Here is a 25340-nt window from a genome sequence, read left to right as displayed (position 1 = left end):
AAATTTCTCACAAATATAATACTTATTTCTTTTCTAATCTATATATCTTACTTTGTTCACTGACACCAACAAGTGTCCTCTGAGGGTTATTTTTCCAAGACAGGATCCACTCTGTATTATGTGGTGAATAAAGCTGGCGTGTCTCTCTAGTTTTCTTTGACCTGGAGTTTGTCAACCTTTCTGTGACTTTCATGACATTGACATATCTTGAGGAACACAAGTCTGTTATTTTATAGACTATCCTTCAGTTTAGATCTGTCTGATGTTTCCTCTTGATTAGAAGCAGGTTATGCACTTTGGATGAACACACTTCTTAAATGCTTCTGTATCCTTCTTGGGACCTAAAAGCAGAGGCTTAAGATATTTGCATTGGTGATTTTAAATTTGATGCATTAATATGTTACTTATTTCTTTCAATTTCTAACTACTTTGCCATTTGTGATTAATTTCTGTAAAAATCTTTTAATATGGTTTAAATATTCTACACCTCATGAAACGTCCTTTCCCTGGTGGTTGCATCCATTATTTTTTCCAGAATCATTTTAATATTGTCTATAGAAGCTTATTTTCTGGGGCCCAACACGGTGACCAATCGGTTAAAGTCCTCGTCTTGAGTGAAGCAGGATCCCATATGGACTCTGGTTCTAATCCTTGCAGCTCCACTTCTCATCCAGCTCCCTGTTTGTGACCTGGGAAAGCAGTTGAGGACAGCCCAAAGCCTTGCGATCCTGCACCCATATGGGAGACCTGAAGGGAGTTCCTGGCTCCTGGCTTTAGATCGGTTCAGTATCAGCCGTTGCGATCACTTGGGGAATGAATCTTCCTCTCAGTCTTTCCTACTCTTTGTATATCGACTTTGCAATAAAAATAAATAAATTTTTAAATAAAAAGCTTATTTTATGAATACATTTTAAAGTTATATTTATAAACCAATGGTTGTAAATAAGCTATTTCCTTTCTCTACTCTTTGTTCCTTTTTTTTTTTTTTTTACTTATTTATCCATAGAGGTACATATCTGCCCATATCTATTTTCCATGGCAGACTCATAGATTCTGACTTTATTTGATAAGGATATTATCTTTGTAGTTGTCCATGCAATGTTACACCAATTTGCCTAAATAACAATCTGTGAAACTGACTCCTTAAAAACTGTGATACACTCCCCATAATTCTCCAAGAGCAAAAACATGTTTCAGTCTTACATTTCAGTTTCTCAGACTCTCACTTGCGTTCAGGATATGTTTCAAATAGTCTTGCATCTTTCTATGGTTACCTATATACAGAAACTACATAAGGGGTCAACTGTCCAATTTGTTGAATAGCCAGTGTCTCAAAATACTAAACAATATTATATATTCCTGTCACCATAAATAAAGAATTTCAGAGTGTTGGACTGGGTGGTTTTGGTTAGGATATCTCATGGTTTTTCAAGCCAGTGTATACTGAATCTGTGGTTATCCAGGGTTTTTCCTGAAAGTCCACATGGCTCACACACCTGGCTAGCATGTTGGTATTGATTGTTTGAGGGAGATTTTCATTCTCTCCAAAATGGACTTTTCCCTCCAGTGGCTAGAGTGTTCTCAGGACAGTGTTTCTGACTTTTCCCAGAAGGGGCAATACAAAATAACAAGATAGAAGTGTCAATGTCATTTTTACAGCTTTAGCTCTGGGAGTTCCACACTGTCACTTCCAATATCTCTTCATCAGAGAGATGAGTTGCTGCTCTGGGTGAGAGTGAACTACATCAGGGTAATGACACCAGCAAGTAAGGATCTCTGGAGTCAATCTTAGATGCTGATTATAACAGAAATCAAGAACCAGTGACACAAGATGCACTTGCTCTACGGGTACACCATTGCTCCTGAGCCCTTTTGATGAATAGAGTAAGTGTATACATAAATATGTGAATCCACACTTGTGTATATTAGATACTATATTAATGCATGCAATTATATGTATATTCATATATTCAAATACACACATGTACCTGAAATGATAAAATAATGAAATTCAATATGCATTTACTCACCTGAAACTTTTCCAATATACATTAATTAGCTTCAGTGTCTTTATTTCCATTTTCATGGAGTTATTCAGCATTTGCTGATTTCCTAATTTTTGGAGAGCAGGCTGTGAAGATATGAGGGAAAACAAGCTATATCTGCTTTGCCTATATCTTTGCTTTATGTCAGGAACCAACTTTGAGTTAAACAACACATACAGAACTTTTAATCCACCTTAAAAATATACTATTAATGCATACACCACAATTCATATAACGTTCTTAAATATTAAAGAATGTGAAAATCCTTCCTGACAGTGTCTGACCTTTATGCTTATCTATTCCTAAAATACATCTTGCCTATCAATGAAAGCTTTAATCACTTTCTCATTTCAAGTATTGAAAGAGAGATTCCGTTAAATCAAGTAAAGGTCATCTTTCTTTGAAATATAGATTATTCAACTGCTTTCTTTAAAGAAGTGAGGATCGGAGAGCAAGCCCAATAGAGCCACCTTTCCTCCCACTCTTCAAAGTAATAAGCAAGCAGCCAGATGGATTAAGGGTGATTATGCTCAGCTCTCAAGAATTGAGTTCCAAAACAGATATGAAATGCAATTCCGTTTTTAGGAGTAGGGCCTATATGTAGAAGAAGAAAGGAAAGAATCCATTTCTCCAGGTTGCTTTTGAAGTACATAAGAAATATATGCAGGTTAAAGCAGCAACAGAAGCAGCCAAAGATAAGTTGAGATGAAGAATTTATCTGAACGTTTTTCCAGTGAAGCAAATTCTTGTTTGGTAGGACCCTTGAGTTCTAAAATAAGTGTCAGGTATTTCTTTTCTCCCATTTGTTTTGATACATATTTCAAGAAATTTCTACAATATAGTTTCTAAGATAAATTCAATTAATGTGTGCTTCTATTAAAGATGTATGATTTAAGTTTTCTTAGCAATTCTAAGGTGGTTTATTTTCAATCCTGTTATTACCAGTTCTGTTCTTTATATAGAAATCTCCATGTATTTCACAAATACGTGTCATAGGTATTATGCTTGAACACAAAAATCATTGAAAATTAACATGAGAAACAGACACACATTTATTTATAGCACATGCAGTGCTGATATCTCTGCTATAAAAGATAAGTCTCACCCCAGTATGTTTAAATCCACCCTAACATTAAGCTCCATTGATCAAACCTTTACTGCGAACAGTCTACAGATTCCTCCTTCATAACCAACGCACTCACTATGTTTCCTGCTTTCTCCCACAGTTGAACTTTAAAATAGAGTCCTTTGTTTTCTCACTATTTCAAGAGACATTCCAATCAAAAATAAAATCTTGTCAGAAACAGTTAACAATTCTGTTACCTGGCTTAATAAAATGTTTTGGATTTCCAACCATTACCATACCTTTCTGAGCATAGCACGGCTGATGGTTAGTCTTTACTGTACTCTCACACTTCAGTGACTTCAAGAATGATTACCAAGTACTGGGCAGGCTTTGGACTCTAAAATTCCTTCTGGATTTATCACAGCATCATTTATGTTCACCAGAAATTGGGATCTTGGAATTTAAGCTGTTACTTCAGAATTTGGTGAGATCCATGTTTTGTGAGAATCGAGTGTCAGAAGTCCCCAGAAGAAAAGAGAGATGAATACAGCCAATGTGCTCTCACGTTCATTAACTCCACTAACACCTGCAGTGGCCTAAGGCTGAGTCAGAAGCTGGAGGAGGAGAACTTAATCTGTGTCTCTGTAACTACCCTCTTGGGACAACATTAGAAGCAGCCTGAAATTGGGAACCAGAGATGGGCATCAAGCACAAACATTAACATATGGGAAGAGGGCATCCTAATCAATAGCTTAACCCCTGGACAAAATGTTCATGCTAAGATATTCCAAAATAAATTCATAGCTTAAAAAGAACAAATTTGCAGCTCATTTCAAAAGTCACATGCATACATTTGATTTTATTTGAGCTTAGCTCATGCTACTGACTTTATAAAATGATTCAAAAGTTAGGGATTAAATGAACGGGCCAATATTACTATACAATGTTAGTCTTACTTTGAGATATGGAAATTTCTACAACTTTCAAAAAGTGGGTAAATGGGAAGGTGATTATAAAAGAAAGATTTGTACTATAAAATTATTGTGTGTATAACTGCCAGAATAATAAAGAAATAGAACAATTTTCTATTTCACAGGATCAAACAGTTTTAAAAGTAAAAAGGAAAAAATTCTTGACAAAATTTTAATACTAATAATAACAATAATAGTCCATCGGGACATAGCCAAGTTGATGATTTGCTATTTATAAGATTTATAAAAAATTTTCTGCATAACTCTATTGCTATTATAATATGAATAAAGTATTTATCCCAAATTTTAAACTTGAGCTGCAAATTGCATAAAATAGCCATACAGTTGTGTTTAGAAATAATAGGAAGTGTATAAGTGGCACAGAAGGAAATGGTTGCCAGCAGCAATATCAGCATGCCTTATGGGCACTGATTCCTCCCCTGGGTGCTCCATTTCTGATCCAGCTCCGTGCTAATGGCCAGGGAAAGGAAGTAGAATGTTTGGATGCATTCACAGATGGATGAAACCTGGGTGAACCTTCTCGCTCATGAACATCTTGACTTAATCCTGGCTGTCACATTCATTTCTCTTCTCTCTCTCTCTCTCTCTCTGTCTCCCTCTCCTTTTCTTTCTGTAATTTTGAATTTCAAATAAAGAAGAAATAAATCATTTTAAAAGGTAATGATTTCACATTTTTGATTAAAATTAAAAATGAAAGAAAATCCTAGAAGTCTTTAAGAGTTTATAAATATTTAACTAGGAAATGTGAATTTTTAGTGTATAAATTATTTTCTTGTAGATTTCCAATTCCTCAACCTCCATGGTGCATAAGCCATATGCAAATAGTTAGTAATAGATTTCATTATGAAGATAAAAGTATTTAACACACCTGGGGCCAGAGAAATTGGTCATGCTTAGAATTCTGCATTGAAAACTAGTATTTTTCTCTTCATCAATTACTTCAGGTAAAGGGAGGAGCATTTTTTGAGCCAGGTACGGTTCATTGCAGTTGTTCCATAAACTAAAAGTCGTACATTAGTAGAAGTCCTTTAAACGTGCTGGAGTAAAACCCATCACTTGCAAAATAAAGTCAGATGAATATCCATGTTTCAAAATGTGATCACTGGCCTGGGGCAGTAGCCTAGTGTCTAAAACCCTCGCCTTCCAAGCGCCGGGCTCCTGTATAGGCACTGCTCTGTATCGCTCTCTGCTGCTCCACTTCTCCACCAGCTGCCTGCTTTCGGGAGACCCTGAAGAAGATCCTGGCTCTTGGTGTCAGATGGGCTCAGCTCCAGCCGTTGCGGGAGGTTAGAGAGTGAACCAGTGGATAGAAGATCTTTCTGTCTCTACTTTCTGTTAATTCTGACCTTGCAATAAAAATATGTATATTTTTAAGTTAATCAGATAGCTTAAGCAGAGTATATTATTTCACTCTTCCCTCCTAAGAGGGGAGATATGACTCCCACTTTGCTTAATATCCGTCATTTACCAACTTTGGAATTGTTTCTGGATATAAAGTTTTTCTTCATATTCCATTGTTTTCAGAGTTGAATGGCATGCCCAGTCACCTGGTGTTTAAACATACTACAAGATTGGCATTGGTTCTAATCCCGCCTGCCCGATTCTCATCCACTGATGAAAGAAAACTTGGCTTCCCTTTATTTACCTTGTGGTTTCTTGTTCATTTTTTTAAAAAGATTTATTTATTTTTATTGAAAAGTTAGATATACAAAGAGGAAGAGAGACAGAGAGGAATATCTTTTTTCCCTGATTCACTCCCCAAGTGGCTGCAACGACTGCAGCTGAGCCAATCCAAAGCCAGGAGTCAGGAGCTTCTTCCAGATCTCCCACATGGGTGCAAGGTCCCAACACTTTGGGCTGTCCTAGATAGCTTTTCCAGGCCACAAGCAGGGAGCTGGATTGGAAGTGGGGATACCTAAGTTAGAACCGGTGCCCATATGGGATCCCAGGCACATGCAAGGCAAGGACGTTAGCCACTAGGCTACCATGCTGGGCCCCTCACTCATTATAATTCTTGACCATAGAACTGGTACAAGATATATCAATATAAGAAAGCAACTCTTTCTTTATACTCATCTAAAATATTTTAGTTATTCATTAATTTCACTTTATCTAAAAATAGGTATACAGATAGTTACAAGGAGAAAACAAGAGACAGAGACGCAGGTATAGACTCCCTCTAAATTACTCAATTTCCAAATGACCAGAACAATTAGGTAAGCAGCAGAAACAGGAGACTAAAATTCCCTGAGGAATGAAATTGAATACTTGGGCCATCACCTACTGATTTTCTAAGTTTGTATTTAGATGGCCCAGCGTTTTAGCCTAGTGGTTAAAGTCCTTGCCTTGCACACACTGGGATTGGATTGGATGCATGCACACTATGGGCGCGGATTCTAATCCAGGTGTCCCAACTTCCCATCCAACTCCCTGCTTGAGGCCTTAACCCTTGGGACCTTTTACCCACATGGGAAAGTTGGAAGAGGCTCCTGGATTCTGGCTTTGGATCAGCTCAGCTCTGGCCATTGCAGCCGCTTGAGGAGTGAATCAGTTTAAGGAAGACCTTCCTCATTTTCTCTGCTCCTCACCATCCTCCTCCTCTCTTAAATCTGTCCTTCCAATAAAAAGAAAATAAATCTTAGCAATTTTGCCTTGGCAAGAAACTTAAAGGGACGTAGAGTTGTGCATGAGCTAGGCACTTACTGTGAAATTCAGATATCACAAACAGCTTCTTAAGCACTGAGCTAAGCACCTGATCCTATAATATATTTTAATTATATGACAGATATGCCTGGAATTGAGTTCCTGTTATTGCTTTGGAGTCCTGTTCTCATTCGTTAGGTGCATAATTATATTACACACGATGCCATCTCCTAAAAAAGGGCAATATGAATTACAAGAGGAACAAAGAATCTTTACTTCAAAAGCTGTAAATGGACACAGTGCCCCACCATGAAGCAATGTATCAATTGGCAAAATCATTTCAGGAGTTTAACACTCAATTCCCTTTTAAAAAATACTTTTTAAAAGTGTGTAGTTTTATGATGTGTACATAATTGTTCAGGGTAAGAAGGCTGGAGGGTTAGGGGAAAGTGGGCAAGACCATTATTTTCAAATTATTTTTTCTTACCCCTATGTTTGGAGAAAGTGGGAGACAAGTGGAGCAGCCATACCCACCCTCCCAATCGCCCCAGTACCTGGGGATGTGGAATGGCCACCTGACATCAACCCAGAATCCTTGATGTGGAGTTTGCTCCAAAGATTCTGCTTACGTGGTTTGGATGGTCCTGAAATGCTGTCAATCTTGCCAATCCAAAGATGAGCAAATCCTTTCAAGATCCGCTGGCTCAAAAAGTCTATGTTATATTCTCCATTTGCCCAGATATTTGGTGTTATATATTTGTCCTGTATTCCTTCATTCGCTGTGGTATCGGATGTCCTCCGCAAGCTCACAGGACTGCTATGTTCTCTATATGCATCTGGGCATGCAATCCACTGCTAAGTCTTTTCCACTGAAGCGGCCCATTTCTGGCTCATGCAGTCTACATTCCACCGATCCTTCAATTCTTCCCATGTTTGGAGTTCTGAGGCCAGTGGTTCAGTTTTGAGGGGATCCCCAAAGAGACCTCATCTAAAGTGATCCTAGACCTGACACTTGTCTATGCTTGCCAGTATGGGGTCTTCCTCTGTCCATTACCAACAACAGCCTTTTCACACACCATTAATTACAACTGCTGGGTCAATTCTGTATCCAGCCCCATCTTTTAAGCAAACCTATGAATGTTGTAATCCAGACCAACTCAGTACAATACACACTCAGCCCTCACATACATTACTGGGAACTGCAGCCTGGTTGCAGTGACCCCCAACTACCATCCCTCACTAGGACAGCTCCAGCCCTGGTTCCTGCATTTACCGGTATCTTCAGCAGACTGCTCCAGTCTGCTCCATATTCCATTCACCTTCTATACACATTAATGGGTGTTGGAGCATAGTTTCAGAGAGATCTGCCCAGTTTCCCTGCTAAGCTCATTCCCAGAGACCAATCTTGTACTCTACTGGTGGTACTGCGGTCTATCTTGACAGGATTTGACCCCAGTCCAAGCACTGGCCAGTCTGTGCTGCAACAAAGCTCAGCTAATCTGTACTTACCCTGGCTCATACTTGCACCAATAGATACAGTTGTGTAGCCCAGCCTGGCTTTCCCCTTAACCCATTTCACAGGGAGGCCAACATACTGAGACCTAACCAACCCAGCTAGCCTGCAGTCCCAGCCCTAATATGAACTATTTGCTGCTGTGGCATGACCCCGCCTGTCCTGCACCCCTACCATGGTTTTCAGAACTCCCTGTGGGTGTTATGAAATGGCCCAGGCTGTCTTGCTCCCAGGCCAGCAGGTATAGTAACCTGGCCTGGTCCAGGCTGCTCCTTGCCTTGGTTCTTCTGCTCACCTACAGGGACTGGACTGCATTGTGACAGAGGAGTTCCCCAAGCTTCATTGTCACATCTATTCCAAGTGGCAGATTTCATGCACACTGCTGGGTCCTTGACCTGTGCTGACTTAGTCTACCTCCTCTCCTAGCAGAAACAGTGGCCTTGCTCAACTGGCCCTCAGGCAATCCAGTTCAGGGTCCACCCCTCAGCCTGCTACCTTATGTCATGGCCCAGTCCAACATTACCTATTCCCTGTTCCAACTCTAACTAGCAGGTACTATATTCTAGCCCTGCCAGGTAGACTTCCAGCCCTGGCTTTAGTGTGCGACAGTGAGTGGTATTCAGCAGGAGTCAATGTTAACTAGGCCCTCTCTTGTCTCCCACATGGGCTGGTGCATCTTAAAATTCCTTTTTCCCCCTCTCCACACTGCTCTGTCTCAGCTCCCTCATTAACCTGCAAGTTCAGCCACCTTGTCGATGAAAGTCGATGAAAGTCAATGAGTAGTCATCCTTCAATGATCCTCCCTCCCACACATCTCCTCTCCAGGCAGTCCTCCCTCCCTCCTCTGCTATGATATCAAATGCCATCTTCAGGCCCCAATGGAGTGCCATATATTTCATATGCATCTGGGTATTCCATCCCTGTTCCATGTAAGCCAATGTGGAGGCTCAGATCTTCAGGAACATTACCATTATCAATGCAAGTCTCTCTGAGGTCATTCCTCACCTAGATGTGAGTCCTCATATCCCTGCCCTCCCCAAACTGTGCCATCTCTGAGGCTCCCTGCAAGCCCATACCTCCAAGTCCCCATGGGCTTTTCCCAGCATCATCGGTGCCCTGGGCTGCCTGACCAGGGCTGTTACAGACAACCTCCAAAACGCTCACCACATACATGGGCCAAACAATTCATTTCAGGTGACCAGGGCTCTGCTGGACTTTCACTAAAGCTCAGCACCCAGCTCCCCCTGTGCATGTGGGGAAGGGACCCAGAACATGTGTCCCAGGTCCTGGTGAACTCCTTCCATGACTAATTGACCCAGCTTCCACCATGCACCTGGCCAAAGGACTCAGGCCAGGTGACCAGGGCCCTGCTGGAACCCTACCCCATCTCCCTAGGGGGTTCACTGGCCTAACTCCCGTGGGTATGCAAAGCAAAGGATCAATTCCCTTTGATAAATTGTCTAGCTACTTCAGGTGAAAAGTATTTGGGGGCTAAATTATAGAGATGGTTAAATTAATCCAGCATGCCATTTTCAATAACCCCAAGATTAAAAAGCTCATACAGCTTTTTCTCAGAATCCACTATTTTATGAATATCCTAAATCAGAGAAAGATGTTTAAATCAGTACAATCTTCAAGGTTGGTTAATTTTGTAATGTTATCACTAAATATTACAAATTGACCTAATTGACACATAATCAATACAATCAAATTTATCCCTTGCAAAGAGTAATTCTAAAATAAGTCTTCTCAAAGTAATTTAATTAATGAATGTTTCATATATACTTGGGACAACACTTGCATTTATTGATAACAGTTTGGTAAAAATTCTAGCAAGTAACTTGTTAAAATATATTGTGTTTTTGGTGAAATTAGATTATGTTTTTTATAAAAAGAACATTAATTGTGCCTCCTTTATTACATCTTACTGTGTGTCCTGTCTGTGCAATAACCTAAGGTGAAAGAATATCACTATTAACAGAAGAAAAAATCTAGCCCTTGTTAGTGCATGCCCTAAACACACTGAGAAATTTTAGGTACTATTGGAACACATAAAAGCAAAATCTGTAGTATGAGTTTTGCTTCAAAAAAAGAATATATATATATAAATTCATATATACTTTTATATAATTCAAATAAATTTATATAATTTAAATACATTTATTCAAATATATGAAATTCAATATATACATTCAAATATGAAGTCAAATGAATTCAAATTCAAATATATGAATTTTATATAATTCAAATGTATTTTTATATAATTCAAATATATATATTCATACATATAAATATATATATGCAAACCCTAAATTATTATCAGGTCAGGATTCAACTGAACACTTGAATGGGGATTTTATAGCTTATTTTAACTTCCTAAATATGACATGAAAAGTAGTATCACAATATGTATTGATTATTCTTGAATAAAATAATTCCAGGGTATTGGAATTCTAGAACCTTCATGGACCTCACCTTTGAGGCAAAGAGTTGAGAAATCAAGTCAGAATGTGTAGGTGGTTATGAATGACTTTTGTTCCTTCCAAGATAATTACATGTGCATGAATGCTAGTGTTTCTGGGGAAAGCGTGAAGCCGTTTTAATGCAACATATGATATCCTACTGTGCTCTTTTGTGATTGGGACAGTTATAATTAAATTATTCTTGCTGCTAAAACAATTGTAGCAAAATGGGTCAAAATCTTCATAAACCTTTAACAATCTCACAATAAATTAACAAATTGACTCATGTCCCTGTAGTGGCTGTAACATCTGGGACTGAAGGAGGGAAGATGAGATGAGAGATGCAAAGCATGATGTTCCTTAATTGCTCTGTGGACTTTTTCTATCATCATCCCAATCCAATTTAAGTAAATCATCAAGCATATGGTTTGTACTAAATTTAGAGCATCTGTGATGCTCATTGCTACGCATATTTGCCACGCAGGTGTCTGATTTTGGACTTGTCATATGGACAGATGGGGTTTTTCCGTTTGTCTTTTTTTATTGGTGATGGAATAAGGGAGTTAACCCTAGCTACCATTGAGACAGTCTACGCACATTAATATGTTTTCTCATTACAAGGTAAGAGCAAGTTTTCCAAATTTTTTGTTGTGGTTAATACTAAATGATTAAGTTTATACTGCGGTGTTAAAGGAGCGAAAGTTTACCCTAGTGTTCAGTTGTCATATTCTTAGTCAAAATATTTCAGTTTAACCTGTCTTTGCTCCCAATTTCAGTTTCCCACCAAAACAGATTAAGAGTCAACAGTGATGCCTCAAATCATTAGGTTCCTGCCACCCATATGGACCCTGGATCATGGTTTCAGTTCATGACTCAAGCATCAGTCCATCTCAGGCCGTTGTAACCGTCTGAGAGGTAAAGCAGCATAAAACAGGTTCTCTCTCTCTCTCTATTTCTTTCTCTCTCTCTCTTTCTTTCTCTCTCCTGCTCTGTTTCTCAAATATGTTATTTATTTATATATATGTTATTTATGTGTGTATATATATATGTTATCTAAGATATAAGATGCACTTTTGCTATCTTTTATTTTTCTGTTAGTGAGTTGAATGCATAATTTTGCATTACTTTGAGCATGAAGATGACGTAAAACACCTAAAATGGACTAGACACTCCTGATAAGTTTAAGAATTCTATTAACACCCAAATAATGTAGATACATTTTGCTTCTCCCTATTTTAAATGCTAGTAGCAAAGCACAGCAAACATCGCATAGTTGTACAATATGTAGAAAATGGGGCACAGGCCTAAACCCAGTAGGTTTGTTCCAAAATCTACTATTTTAGGCAGCATTCTCGCCTGCTTATTTTCTTGCCAGCACTGGTTGGAAAGGCTTGTGTTTCCTAATACTCTTTTAAAATACTTAACCAATTACTTAGCCAACAGGATGCTAAGAATATTTTTATTGGACACAAGCTGATGCTTATTATATCCATTATGCTATTTATTTATTTGTTTATTGGAAGTCATTTTAATAGGCAACTCTAAGTTTAGGTTAATGCTACAAAATAAATATTTGGAACAGGGAACATATATTCACCTCTAAAAATATTTTTTTTTTCTTATTTAAGACAGTGTGAGCTAATATAATCATATTCTCCATTTCTTGAGGCTGGAAAATCCAACACAAATTTTAGTGGTCGATTCTGATTTCAGCGAGATATTTCTGCATGGCTTGCAAATTCTTCCTTCTGTCATCCTCCTATGATGAAATCAGAGTATCATTGCCGCTATTCATATAAGGACACTGATGTCAGCATGGGATCTTGGTCTTCATGATCTCACTTAATCCTAATTTTCATGCAAAGTACCTACCTTGTATAACCATCTTTGTGTGGTTAGAATTTCAACATCTAAACTGTGTGGCAAACTCAAATGTTTAAGTAGTGACCATCTGAAATACAGAATATATGATAAAGTGAAAGAAGAGGACAAAGGTTCTACACCATCAACAGGGCCAAGCTTCCCTGTAGAGACCGTTAACAAGATTGATTCTACAACCACAGAGCCACTACATCCACACAGCAGACATGTACAATGCAGTCTAGGAACCACAATAGTTTTCACTGTTTTCTCAGTTCTCGCCATTGAACAGATCTCACTTCACCTATTTGTATTTACTGGAATCACTAAACTATCACTCAAAATCTAAGATAAGTAGATATCACTGGTGGATCTACAGTTATATGCACATATGGATGGGACTTCTACGGGGAAGTTAAGATGGGCTTATCAAGTGAAATTGTTCTTCAAATTTTAGGAGGATCACAGATTCTTAATCCAAATCCTCAAGGTGGATCCAAATAGAAGTGTGCGGTCTTCAATTTTCTGCAAGAAATTCTGCCAGCTACCACTTTAAATCTAAGGGCATATGGCAAGTCCAGATAACTATATGAGTCTCAAGTCTGCAAACTTGTGTCTTACACTACAATATTATTCTGGCTTTACGATAATGAACACAACATCCAGCATTCCTAAAGACACAGGACTGCTAAAGCAGGGCTGGTAGAGGATGTGAATTTATTGCCAGAATTAATATTTGGATGAAAATACAGTGATGCCCCCATCCATGACAGGAACATTTCAGTGCAATAAACCTACCACCAAGAAATTGGCTTCTAGGTTGTCATTATAGTGACATTATGAAGAATCTCTGTTGGTTTTTGTTGTCATACAGGGCATGTAATTGTTGCCAATGTAGTTTTTTGTAAGTTGAAGTTCATGAACCATCTGGGCACATATTTTTTTTTTATTCTAATAACTGAAAATTGGAGGAAAAACAAAAACCACTTTCTTTTCATTTTCCACAATACGTACCAAGTTGCCTGTCTAATTGATTATAACTTCTTCTACAACATAAGAGACTTGATGAGCACTTTACTGGATGCAAACCAATTCACACAGAAAGGATTGATTATTGTGAGGTATGTGCGTATAATCTGTATTGAATTCCTAGGGCTATTGTAGCAAATTGCCACAAAGTAACATAAAGGACAGAATTTATTATATTTTAAAGATGCATTTATTTGAAACATAGAATGAGAAATACAGAAAGAGAGAAAAAAGAAAAGAGACAAAGAATGTTTCTACCCACTAATTCACTTATAATTGGCTACTAAGAGCCAGGAGTTCCATCCAGGTATCTCATAAGGGTATCAGCAGTCCAAATATTGGAGCCAATAGGTGTTGCCTCCAAGAGTCATTATCAGGAAGCTGGATTGGAAGTGCACTGTAGAAAGACTCAAAGTGGCACTCTGATACTGGATGTGGCATCGCAGGAGCTGGTTTAATTCACTGTGTAACAGCACTTTACATGACAAAAAAAATCTGTCATCTTGCCCCAGAGCTAGAAGCTTGGTACAAAAAAGATGACAGGTAAAATTGATTCAGAAAGCTTTTTGATGCCATTTTTTTCACATTATTTTGCATTCTTTGGCTTGTGAATGTATGTCACCAATGCGTGACCTCAATTCTATATGCCATTCTTCGTGTGGTTTGTGTCCATTCATCTCTGTGTTCAAATTTTGATTGCAATAGGATATGTCCTACTGGTTTCATCAAAACTTGATGATTTCCAAAGACTTCATTTTCAAATTTGGCCACATTTTTATATGTTGAAAGTAGGATTCCTATGTTAAAATTACCCATTTTTGGGGCCCAGCATGTTAAAGTAGTGGCTAAAGTCCTTGCCTTGCATGCACTGGGACCCCGGTTCTAATCCCGCTGGCCCTACTTCCCATCCTGCTCCTTGCTTATGGCCTGGGAACTTTTAGAGGATGGCCCAAGGACTTGGGATCCTGCACCCATGTTGGAGACCCATTAGAAACACCTGGCTCCTGGCTTCAGATCAGCTCAGCTCTGGCCATTGCAGCTACTTGAGGAATGAATGAATGGATGCAAGATCTTTCTTCTCTGTCTCTTCTCCTCTCTGTATATCTGTCCTTCCAATAAAAAATAAATCTTTTTAAAAATTACCCATTTTTTCTGAGAATCAAAATTCAATTCATCGTGAGTTCTCCTTCCAAACATTCAATGAGATATTTCTTAATACTTCCTTCACTATGTCCATGACTGTTAAGCTTTATAGTATGCTAATCCAAGGAGATAACTCGAGTCATCTCCCATTCCAATTATAACATACATCTTTATGTACTGCTGCAGTTACAGTTCTCTGCAAATGCTTATTTTCTCCAGTCAATATTCTTTTAATGTTATATATGAACCTGAAATCCTATCTTACTGGGTAAAAATGTATCACATCAAAGCATTTCTAAGATCCATAGTTTGTCAACCGGCCACAGAGAATTCTGCATAAAACTATAGGTACAGGATAAGAAACAGGTGGTCAATGAGAGTAGCAGGCATCAATGATTATGAGCCATCTGTTCAGGCTATTCATCGATACCTTGAGTAACTGCTTGGGTTCCTTCTGCTTAAACTTCTACTGAATAGGGAAAAGACATCAATTCATTTACTTGGTTTATTTTTTTTGAATTTTGGAAACACTATGTTTATAGTGGGCAGCACATTTAGAGATATGGTAGTTATTTTTAACCAGCAATTACTCTAGTAAGAATTTACCAGAGCTCATGCATCTTCAAAGGTGGCTGGACATCTCACATAATTTTATGAACAGGATTACAATGTCTAAGATGTTGAGTCACTTTACTGTGGTTGTAACTCAGTGAGATTTCCTTTCACTATCTAAAATCCAAGCTGTTGGCTTACCTGAAGAAGGAAATGAGGCAACAAGCTATTTGTAGAGATTGCTTTCCAAGAACAATAAACCATTGTGTCTCTTCCTTAGCGGTGCGTAGATACAAGTATGGCAAATCCCTCTTCTCTTTGTAGTTTATACTAAAATGCTCACTGTCCTTCTGCTTTCAGGAACATTACTGAAGATCCTGACATGATCATAGGATTTATTCTATTCTGTATCAGCCTACTTTATGAAAATGCCTCCCATGCAATTAAGGAAAGCACAAAACACAGGATTTAAAGTTTACTCAGACACAATAACTCAGATCATGCCATAAAATCATCTCTTAAAATCATTTTTGCTATCTCTGCTGGAAATAAAATATGCCACTTACGGAACAAATTAAGCTTACAACTAACATTCTATGCTTTCTTGAATTCATTGTTTTCTCATGATATGGTTATGGTTACTGAATACTTACACCTGTTCTCCAAGTAGGTTGCTGTCTAATTGACTGGATTTAAGAAACATTGATCAGGTACATGTGCCTGTTTAAGCTACCAAAGGATATGTTTTTATATGTTCTGTGACATGGGCGGACAAGTATGTTCTGATTCAATGGACAGCATGTACAATGTACTCTTTAGGCACATTGCTCTCCATCCTCAGGAAAGGATGAAAATACAAGTTTGTCAAGTGACAAATTCAGTCATAGGTTGTTAGCTATACGGCTCGACAGTACGTTTTATCACTCAGCTAAAAGCCCAGTTGAGTGCCATGATCTCCCTAATCCTAACATCTAATGTGAATAATTTAGCATGTACTGTAGAAAAATATTTGTATTATTATTCTATTTCCTTGCCTTCATTTGATCTCATGAAAAAAACAAGCCAACATTTATCCACTTCTGTTATTAACGTAAATGCTAAATCTGTTTATTCCCTTAAACAAAAAAAGAAACAAAAAAAGAAAAAAAAATTAAGTTGGTTGTTTTAAAACTCACAGTTTTAGGTGATTATTTCAATAGAAGTAGAAGATAAAACATGCCTATATAATTATTAAAGGTATTTATTGTTTTATATTTTGGGGGAGTCAAAGAGAGAGAGAGAGTGAGAGAGTGAGAGAAAGAGAGAGAAAGAGAGACTCCACCTGTGGTTCACTCTGCAAATGCCAAAAGCAGGTACTGCTATGTCAAGTCAAAGTCCTTAGTCAGGAAGCCGAATTTCAATTTAGGTCTCTTACATGATTGCCATGACCAGAGTACTTGAGCCATCCCCTTCTTCCTCCTAGGGTGCACATTACCAGGAAACTGCAATAGAGGTGGTGCTGGGACTCCAAACCCCAGGATTATGTTATGGCATGTGGGCACTTCAATTGGCATCTTAACTGTCCTACCAACTCTTAGCTGCGGATTCTTATTAGTATTTATCATTGGGAAAACATCATATTCTTTATAATGTACTTGTCTTTCTAATTTTCTTTTCTCTCCCCTGCCGTATTCATGATTGTATTATCATTGCTTAGACATTTGTTGAGGAGAGATTTATCTGAATGAGTGCACTCTTGTAAAATACAAAGATTTAGCAAGTATCTCAAATGCAGCTCTTCATATTTTACATTTTATCATTCACCATTTCATTCTCTGCAAAGCCCATTCTAGTGAATTTGTGTTTCATTTCAGATCTTCCACAATGTTGCACAGTATTATTCCTGTTCAGGAGGTGCTCATCTACATATTTTGCTGGCCCAGTTATTGTGCCTTGAAGTCAAACGCAAAGCTCCGTCTGATCTTAGTGTATCACACTGAGTTGGGCTGCTCTTCTTTTGTTCCAAAATATTTGTTTTTATTAGTGCAATTAATAATTCATATTTTAAAATTTCTCTTCTCTGTATCAATCAGTTATTACCATACTCATATGAACAAAATATAACAGAACTCAATGCTTCAGATGAAGAGTTACTGGTCTTATTTACAGATTTGACAGGATAAGCTTGACTGGGTTTTAAGCTGAAGTTCAGGCTCAAATATACTCCATGCTACTTTAATTTTTCTTGGCCTAGAATTCACAGGTGTGTGTTTCCTGTTAGTACAGCAAATGAGAGCAATTTAAACCTCCCTGTTTGTCACGTACACTAGACTCAAAACGATCAAAACCTGACACAGCACCAAATCAAAACTCAATGAACAAATTATGCAGCAAAGAGGACATAAATAAGAAAAGGTGAAGAACTGAGGTGACTAATAAAATCTACCGTACTTGTCTTTTGCACTGTTATAAATGACTAGCAAATCTATACAAATATTCTGAAGTCAGAAAGTAACAGCAACTTCAACTTTCACAAAGGAACTTAATTCTTTTATAATCTGGTTCTGTGAAAAGCATTCAATAAATACTCTTTCATTGGAAAGATACAATAACAACTGAACATTTTACATCTGAAACTCTGTGTATATTATGCTAGTTGATATTGTAGCATGCTGCAGCTCACTAAAAATGTTAGTTTCTTCAAATATCAGTTACAGATATGAAGGTTTATTCAAATCTCAAATGAATCAGAAACTTACTGGAATATTTGGACACAGAGGATTTTCAGTGCACTCCAGGTCCTACACACAAAGTTCGCTATCAAGTGAGACAAACAGACTTCGACCACTGAGATTTGATGTTCCCTGTTCTGTGAGGAAGTCCTGATTCCTGCACTTTTCTCTACTCTGTGAAGTCTACAAATTAATCTACTCATGTTTATTTATTTGTATTTTCCTCTCTATTAATTCCTTTAGAAGCTAAGTATGAAAAAGGATATGTGAAACATCCTGTTTAGTTACTAAAGGGAAAAATAATACATATTTGAGAATATGAATCCAAAATTTGTGAGTGCTAAAAGACTGCTAAAGGACACAGTGCAAATTCCTGCAAAGAAAAAGCTTTAGGTCCAGGCAAAATATACTATACATTTTAAAGAGTTCTTCATAATAGTGTTACAGTGAATATTACATAGTTTTTTTTCCACATACATGTCACACATCTACTTCAGAACATTGTGGCATTACCAATACCAGATACACGATTGATTTTGAACCATCATAAAGGAGGAAAATGAGTATTTCTCATTCTTGCTTGAGCAATACCCCATAGTTTTAAAAACACAAAATATATTCACTCCTACGAAAAATTTCAGACTCATTACAAAATGTTAATTAAAATAAAAAATGGTAAATCCCAGCATATGAGATATACAGTCACTGGAAACAGCTCTAAACAGAAATACTTAAAGAAAAATCAGAGACAACTGATACAATATTTTGAATGTGTGACTATAAAATGGCAGAAGATAAAGAATGGCACTGCTTTAGCAGCTTCTGCTTTAAAAATAAATAATTTTGCTTAGACTAACGATTTTGATATTTATTTGATTTTCTGATTTTATTTGTGGGTGTTGTCTCGACCAGACCAATTATCATTTAAGGCGATTTAAATACAAAACATATTCCAATCTAATCAGAGACTAAGATACACAGTGCACTACAAAATAATAAACACAGACTCAAGATGAATTGAAATGAGCGAGTTCAGGGTTACTATGAAAAAGACTTTGCTGTTAATAACCTTTTAAACCTTTGCTTACATTTCACAGAAGCAATTAATAAAGTCAACAGAGGATTGAGAGAAATCTTTACAACAGTAGAATTTAAATCAAAAGCATCGTGATACACAATTTGATAATATCCCTTGTAAGAACTTTCTTTGCATTTTAGTTCTCAAAATTAGAATCACAATTTTCATACTTTAAAAGAATAATAACATGGTTAACAGTGTTTAAATGATTTTCTGCAATCAAAGCCATCCTCAATGTAATTTATCTAAATAGATAGATAGATAGATAGAGATAACTTTTAGTTTTATACTTGATTTGATGATTTGTTTTTGTGTTCTTTATTTATAGTGTTGTTTATAGCACACTGCTTCTGTAATTGATTTGCTTACTTGTTAGTCTGCAAATGATACAAAGAATATGCAGACATAAAATGCTTACATGGTAACATCAATAAAAGGTGTGAGACCTAGAAACAGCACACTCACTGCCTGATTTGTGGACTCATTCGGGCAGGTGTGAGAATCCAAAAGGGTAGTAAGTCATCTGCCACAAGTTGTTCATATGGCAATTAACAGAAAGGAAAAAAGAGAAAGAGAGAGAGAGAGAGAGAGAGAGAGAGAGAGAGAGAGAGAGGCTAAGCAGTCATGATATGTGATGTTTCATGATATGCGATGTTTCATATATAAGGAACAACAAAAGGATTTGAAAAATGGATGAGACTGCAGAGCTGTGATGTTTTTTCTTCCTGAAGCCGAGGGTCCAGAGAGACCCAAACCATCCTTTCCGTACGTTTCAACCAGTTCCTTATCAACACCAGCTCACTTCATCGTGTCTGGCTTTCTACAGTATTCCTTTGGTTGCTTTCTTCCATAATTACTAGGATCAGTTTTTCTTCACTAGCAATTTTCATTTGTCTGTTTGCTTTTGTCATTGTTTGGCTTTTTCGGCATGCTAGTTAAAGAAGAAGATAAAACTCTTTCCTACAATAAAAATAATGCTTGCAAAACATCCATGAAAAAAAAAAAAACAGCACCAGTCACTAAATTTATTTTTGGTGTTTTCTTCATATTTAAGCTTAATCTTGAACATCATTACTGTAGCAAAGGGAAGAAAGAGCATCCAATTCAATGTTGCAGCTTTAGACTCAGCGTCTATACACAGAAGCAACAGAAAAAGTTCATCCACAACACACTTTCTTCACTTTAAAACAAATATTTTTCTGTAAAATAGCACTTATTAATAGCTGAACAACCCTCTTGCTCTTGTCAATAACACTTGTTGACAGAATAATATATATGTAGCCCTTATTTAATGATGTCTGATTATCTTTACATTCTATACCATTTTTAATCATTGACCAAAAGCATTAAAATAACCTGTACGCAACCAAAAAGTAAGATCCTGTAATCCCTACTTGGGGGAGAATGAGGAAGAAGGACTTTCTGGAAAATTTGTTCAATGTTAAATGTTATTTGCTATGCTTTATCCAACACTGAGTTCACTGTTTAATCTTGAAATACATACGCTGCGTAAGAATCAAAGCTGTTCTGTTCAGTTCCTTGTCTTTCCCACCAAGTTCACTCAGGCTTTTTTTTTTTTTTAATAAAAAGGTAAGATCTAAGACATTTGGGAAATCTGTCACTATAATAGATCATACATTGCTATGTTATGGTTTTTTAAATTACCCTAGAAAACTTTAAATACATATAGAACTATGGAAATAAATTTAAAAATGCTATGACTATATGGCTGTCAAAATAAAACATTTTTCTGAATATAAAAAATAATTTTTGAAAGTCACTTTTTATAAAGATATATTTCAATAATATTGTAGTATTTATACATGATCATAATTATAAATACATTGTTCTCATTTATTTTTCATCTTTCAGCCAATTTTCCCACAGAAAACTTAGTGCAAGAAACATGTTAGTTTTAGATAATCAAAATGGTCTAAATGCAATATTTTTAATATTTAATATTTAATATTTTCACATATATGATATATATGTATATATATGTATACATATCAAAGTATCACTTTAATTAGAGTTGTGTTAATAAGAATTAAAAACAGGAAAAACATTTTAACTTGAAAATCAAGTCATTGTTAAATTATCTTTTACTTAAAACCTAGCATACCTAACATCCTCTGCCAAACACATACTTTTACAGTAACAGGAACTATATTGCACTCTTCAAAATATTTGATTTATCCCAGTGTGCTTACACTGAAAAATCAGAGACATATGGTGTGGCATATGCTAAATCCCTTAGATACCTTATCCTAGCACAATCATGGAGCTCAACCAGATTTCTCCAAATAACACACTTTATTTTGATCGAACAGTATACACACTAAAGCATTTAAAAAAAAAAGAAGAAATGAGAAAAAACAGAAACAAAAGTTAAATATTTCTTTTTGCAATTCAGAACAACCTTTTTAAGAAGTCTTTAAAAAAATCTTCCTCAAACAAAAATCAACCAACAAATGTGTTCCTCATTTTTTTAAAAAATGAGGTCTCAACAATGCAATTGAACGTTCTGTTCCCACAGCTTGAGGATCATTTACTCAACATACCTCTGAAATCACATTCCCAAATTACAAATGAAGAAGCGACCCTTTTCTTTCCCTTTAGGGGAAAGGAATGTAATGTGCAGATTATTGAAAAAGCAGCACTAATTACAGAACAGTGAAAGAACGCAGTGTCTAGGAAAGCAACTCTTAATGCACTCAGTCATATTTCTCTTCATTTCCTTTAGGTCAAGATGAGGCTATGTAAAAGAAACAATACATGGCCTTAGTATACACACTTAAACTTAATCCATTAAGAGTAGTTGTATTCAGAATATAAAACATTTAAAATACAAAAACTGGATATCTTTGTCCAAGGCAACCCACCACTCTCTTCATTCTTGAGGTAACATACATCCAAAAAAATCTATGCATCAAACAGTAACGGGAATGCCTATTCCCATGAGAAATATTATGAACCACTTTATACAAGACCTATGTTAAACATGCAAACACAGCTGCCTTGGGTTATTGTTTATTTAAAATTGAATTCAAAGAAAAAGCGGAAAATGATATGTGAATTATATGGAAAATAAAATGTTATCCGAAAAGATATGATGTCTTCATTGTCTCAAATAGGTGAAGAGAATGATATTAGACAGAAAACGAGAAAGAAAATTGTAGAGAATGTAGAGAAATATTTGCAAGGTAGAATGTTAGTACATATAAAGAATCAAAAGAGAAAAATAATATTTTATAAAGAAAGCTGTAAGGAAAACAATTATTTTTTAAAGACACAAAAAGAGCTGGACAAAAGTTCTAAAAACTGGGGTGTAGACAGAAAAGAAAAGCAGAAGTGCAAATTAAAAAGTAATTACACAATCATTTACCTGAAACTATTGCAGAGGGTATTTCATGTAGATAAAAAATATAAAAGAATATTTTTAATTCTGAAGAGAGAACCATTCATTCTGGCAAAGAAATAGAGCTTCGGACAAAATTTTATGTTCATCAAACATAAAATAGAAGATAAACTATGCTGCTTTTTTGACAGTATGTGAATTTTTAACAAAATAAATGTTTTTTAACTTGTATAATTTGATTGCTATTTTTTTCGTGAATACCATGTGCATGTTACTTCAAATGCAATAATACTGGAAAAGACTTTTAAAGATAAATATGGAAACTTTTGTATTGAATTAATTATTCAACGATTCTATTATTTGAATGGTAGAGGAGAGAGAGACGAAGACCTTTCTTTTGGCTAGTTTGAACCAAAACCAGGAGCAGGATTTCCATTAGGGAACTTCATGTGGACAGCAAGGGTGAAAGTTTTTGAGACATTTTTAGCTGCTCCCAATTTATATAATAGTAGGAACAGAGTTAAAAAGAATAGCCAAGACTCAATATGGGTGGGATATGTGTGTTTGACCAGCCACTTAACTCTCTCCTTCACAAAAGCAGTTCCAAATTACAGTGTGTTTAACACACCATGGTGCAGATTTCAACCAAAAATTTTGATAGGCATTTGTATTTTCATGTCATGGCTCCAAAGGCTCACGGATTGCCCCCTCTGCCGTCCTCCCACCCCCTCCATGCCCTCCTTCCCCTTCTGCTTCCTCCCATATATTACCTTAGTATAATTTTTCAAAACCAGTCACAAGTCCATCATTCTTGTATATAAGTGTATCGTGGCATTGTAGGTATAGACCATGGTGGATAGTCCAGCATCCTATCTATCTATCTATCTATCTATTGATTGATATAGATAAAGATATATATTTAACAGTTTCATTGAGCATCATCTTTTTACTCAGGAATAGAGATGCATACTGCATTTTATCTTCACTTTCTGGTATGCTACTTTCCACTGAACAGTTTCTATCTATCTATTGTCTATCTATCTATCTATCTATCTATCTATCTATCTATCTATCTATCTATCTATCATCTATCTATACACATACATATAATGGACATATGCATGTTCATCTATATATCTATTTATCCTGTGTTTGCATAAACATTGCCTTCAATCATAGAGAACATATGATATTTGTTCCTTGGGAATTGATTTATTTCACTCAATGTAATCATCTATAGTTGCGACCATTTTGTAGAAAATGACAGTTTCATTCTTTTTAACAGCTGATAGCATTCCTTGAAGTAGATGCACCAAAGTTTATCCACTCCTCTTTCAATGGGCCTTTTGCTTATTTCCATATCTTTGCCACTGTAGGTTGTACTGTTATAAATCTGCACGACCTCATGTGCGGATTCCATTTCCTTTGGATATACTCCCAGAAGTGGGATACCTGGGTCATATGGTAGATCACATTGTCAGTTGTCATAGCATTTTCTATACTGACTTCATTTTTGATGGGAGTGCAGGCTAGTTCATCCAGTATGGAATTCAGGAATGGCTGCAGTAGCATTTGATAGGTGTTTTATCTGGGATTACACTAATTTTTAAAAAGTGCATGTATTTTATTTGAGTGACAGTGTTTGCAAAATTATTGCGATCTTCAGTGCAATTCCCTTGCCTTATTCTGCATATCTGTACTTACATCTTGTGAATTGCTATACAAAACCTTACTTTCTATTTATGTTGGTTTAGCCTCGGTTTTATACCATATTTCAGTGTTGTAATGCACCATTTGTGTTTATTTCTTTTTACATTTCTTAAACAGATACTATTTTAAATTTTAAAAAGTACTATAAAATTAGGTGCATTAGGTCTGAATATATCATTTAGTGGAAGAAAACAAGCACTTATATTTTACTCAGCTTATTGATATTGCTAATACCATAAACTTAGCAAATTGTGTTATTTCAGTCCTCATTTGTAAAATAGAAAATCTACAGCAATATATAAGATAATAGTTGGGTAATACTTGTAATATGGTTTGCATATTTCTGTGAATATTAAAATAAATTAGTTTTAAATGCTTTAATTCTTTTTTCAAAACAAAATGAAACAAAACAAAACAAAAACCAGGAGCAGGAACTCCATTAGCAATGGTCAGGTCAAACAACAAATTAGCCAAATGCCCATCTGGACTTGAGTCCACACTTCTGTGTGAGGAAACATGGGTTGACCTTTATAATCACAATTTTGAAACCTCCAGATGTTCAGTTCCCATTCCAATTAATATTCAGCTAACTATACCCTAGAATAGTTTTTTTTTTAAAGACTTATTTATTTTTATTGCAAAATCAGATATACATAGAGGAGGAGAGACAGAGGGGGAGAGCTTCCGTCCAATGATTCACTCCCCAAGTGGCTGCAACAGCCAGTTCTGCGCCAATCCAAAGCCAGGAACCAAGAACCTCTTCCAGGTCTTCCACATGGGTGCAGGGTCCCAAGGCTTTGGGCCATCCTCGACTGCTTTCCCAGGCCACAAGCAGGAAGCTGGATGGGAAGTGGAGCTGCTGGGATTAGAACCGGTGCCCATAGGGGATCTTGATGCGTTCAAGGCGAGGACTTTAGCCGCTAGGCCACGCTTCCGGGACCTAGAATGCTTAAATACGAGATAAAATTTACATTTTTCTGCCCTTTTCAACTCCTTTTAAATTGACAGCTAAAAACAAAACAAAACAAAACAAAACTTACTGATAGCATAGCGGTTAGTCTTCACCTTGAATGCACCAAGATCCCATATGGCTGCTGTTTCAAATTCCAGCGGCTAAGCTTCCCATCTAGCTTTCTGCTTGTGGCTTGGGAAAGCAGTTGAGGATGGCCCAAAGCATT

Source organism: Ochotona curzoniae, unplaced genomic scaffold (assembly GCF_017591425.1).
Source record: "Ochotona curzoniae isolate NIBS_2020 unplaced genomic scaffold, NIBS_Ocur_1.0 scaffold_4505, whole genome shotgun sequence".
Classification (NCBI taxonomy): Eukaryota; Metazoa; Chordata; class Mammalia; order Lagomorpha; family Ochotonidae; genus Ochotona; species Ochotona curzoniae.
The sequence above is the reverse complement of the archived record's forward strand: the minus strand, read 5'-3'. Positions refer to the sequence as shown.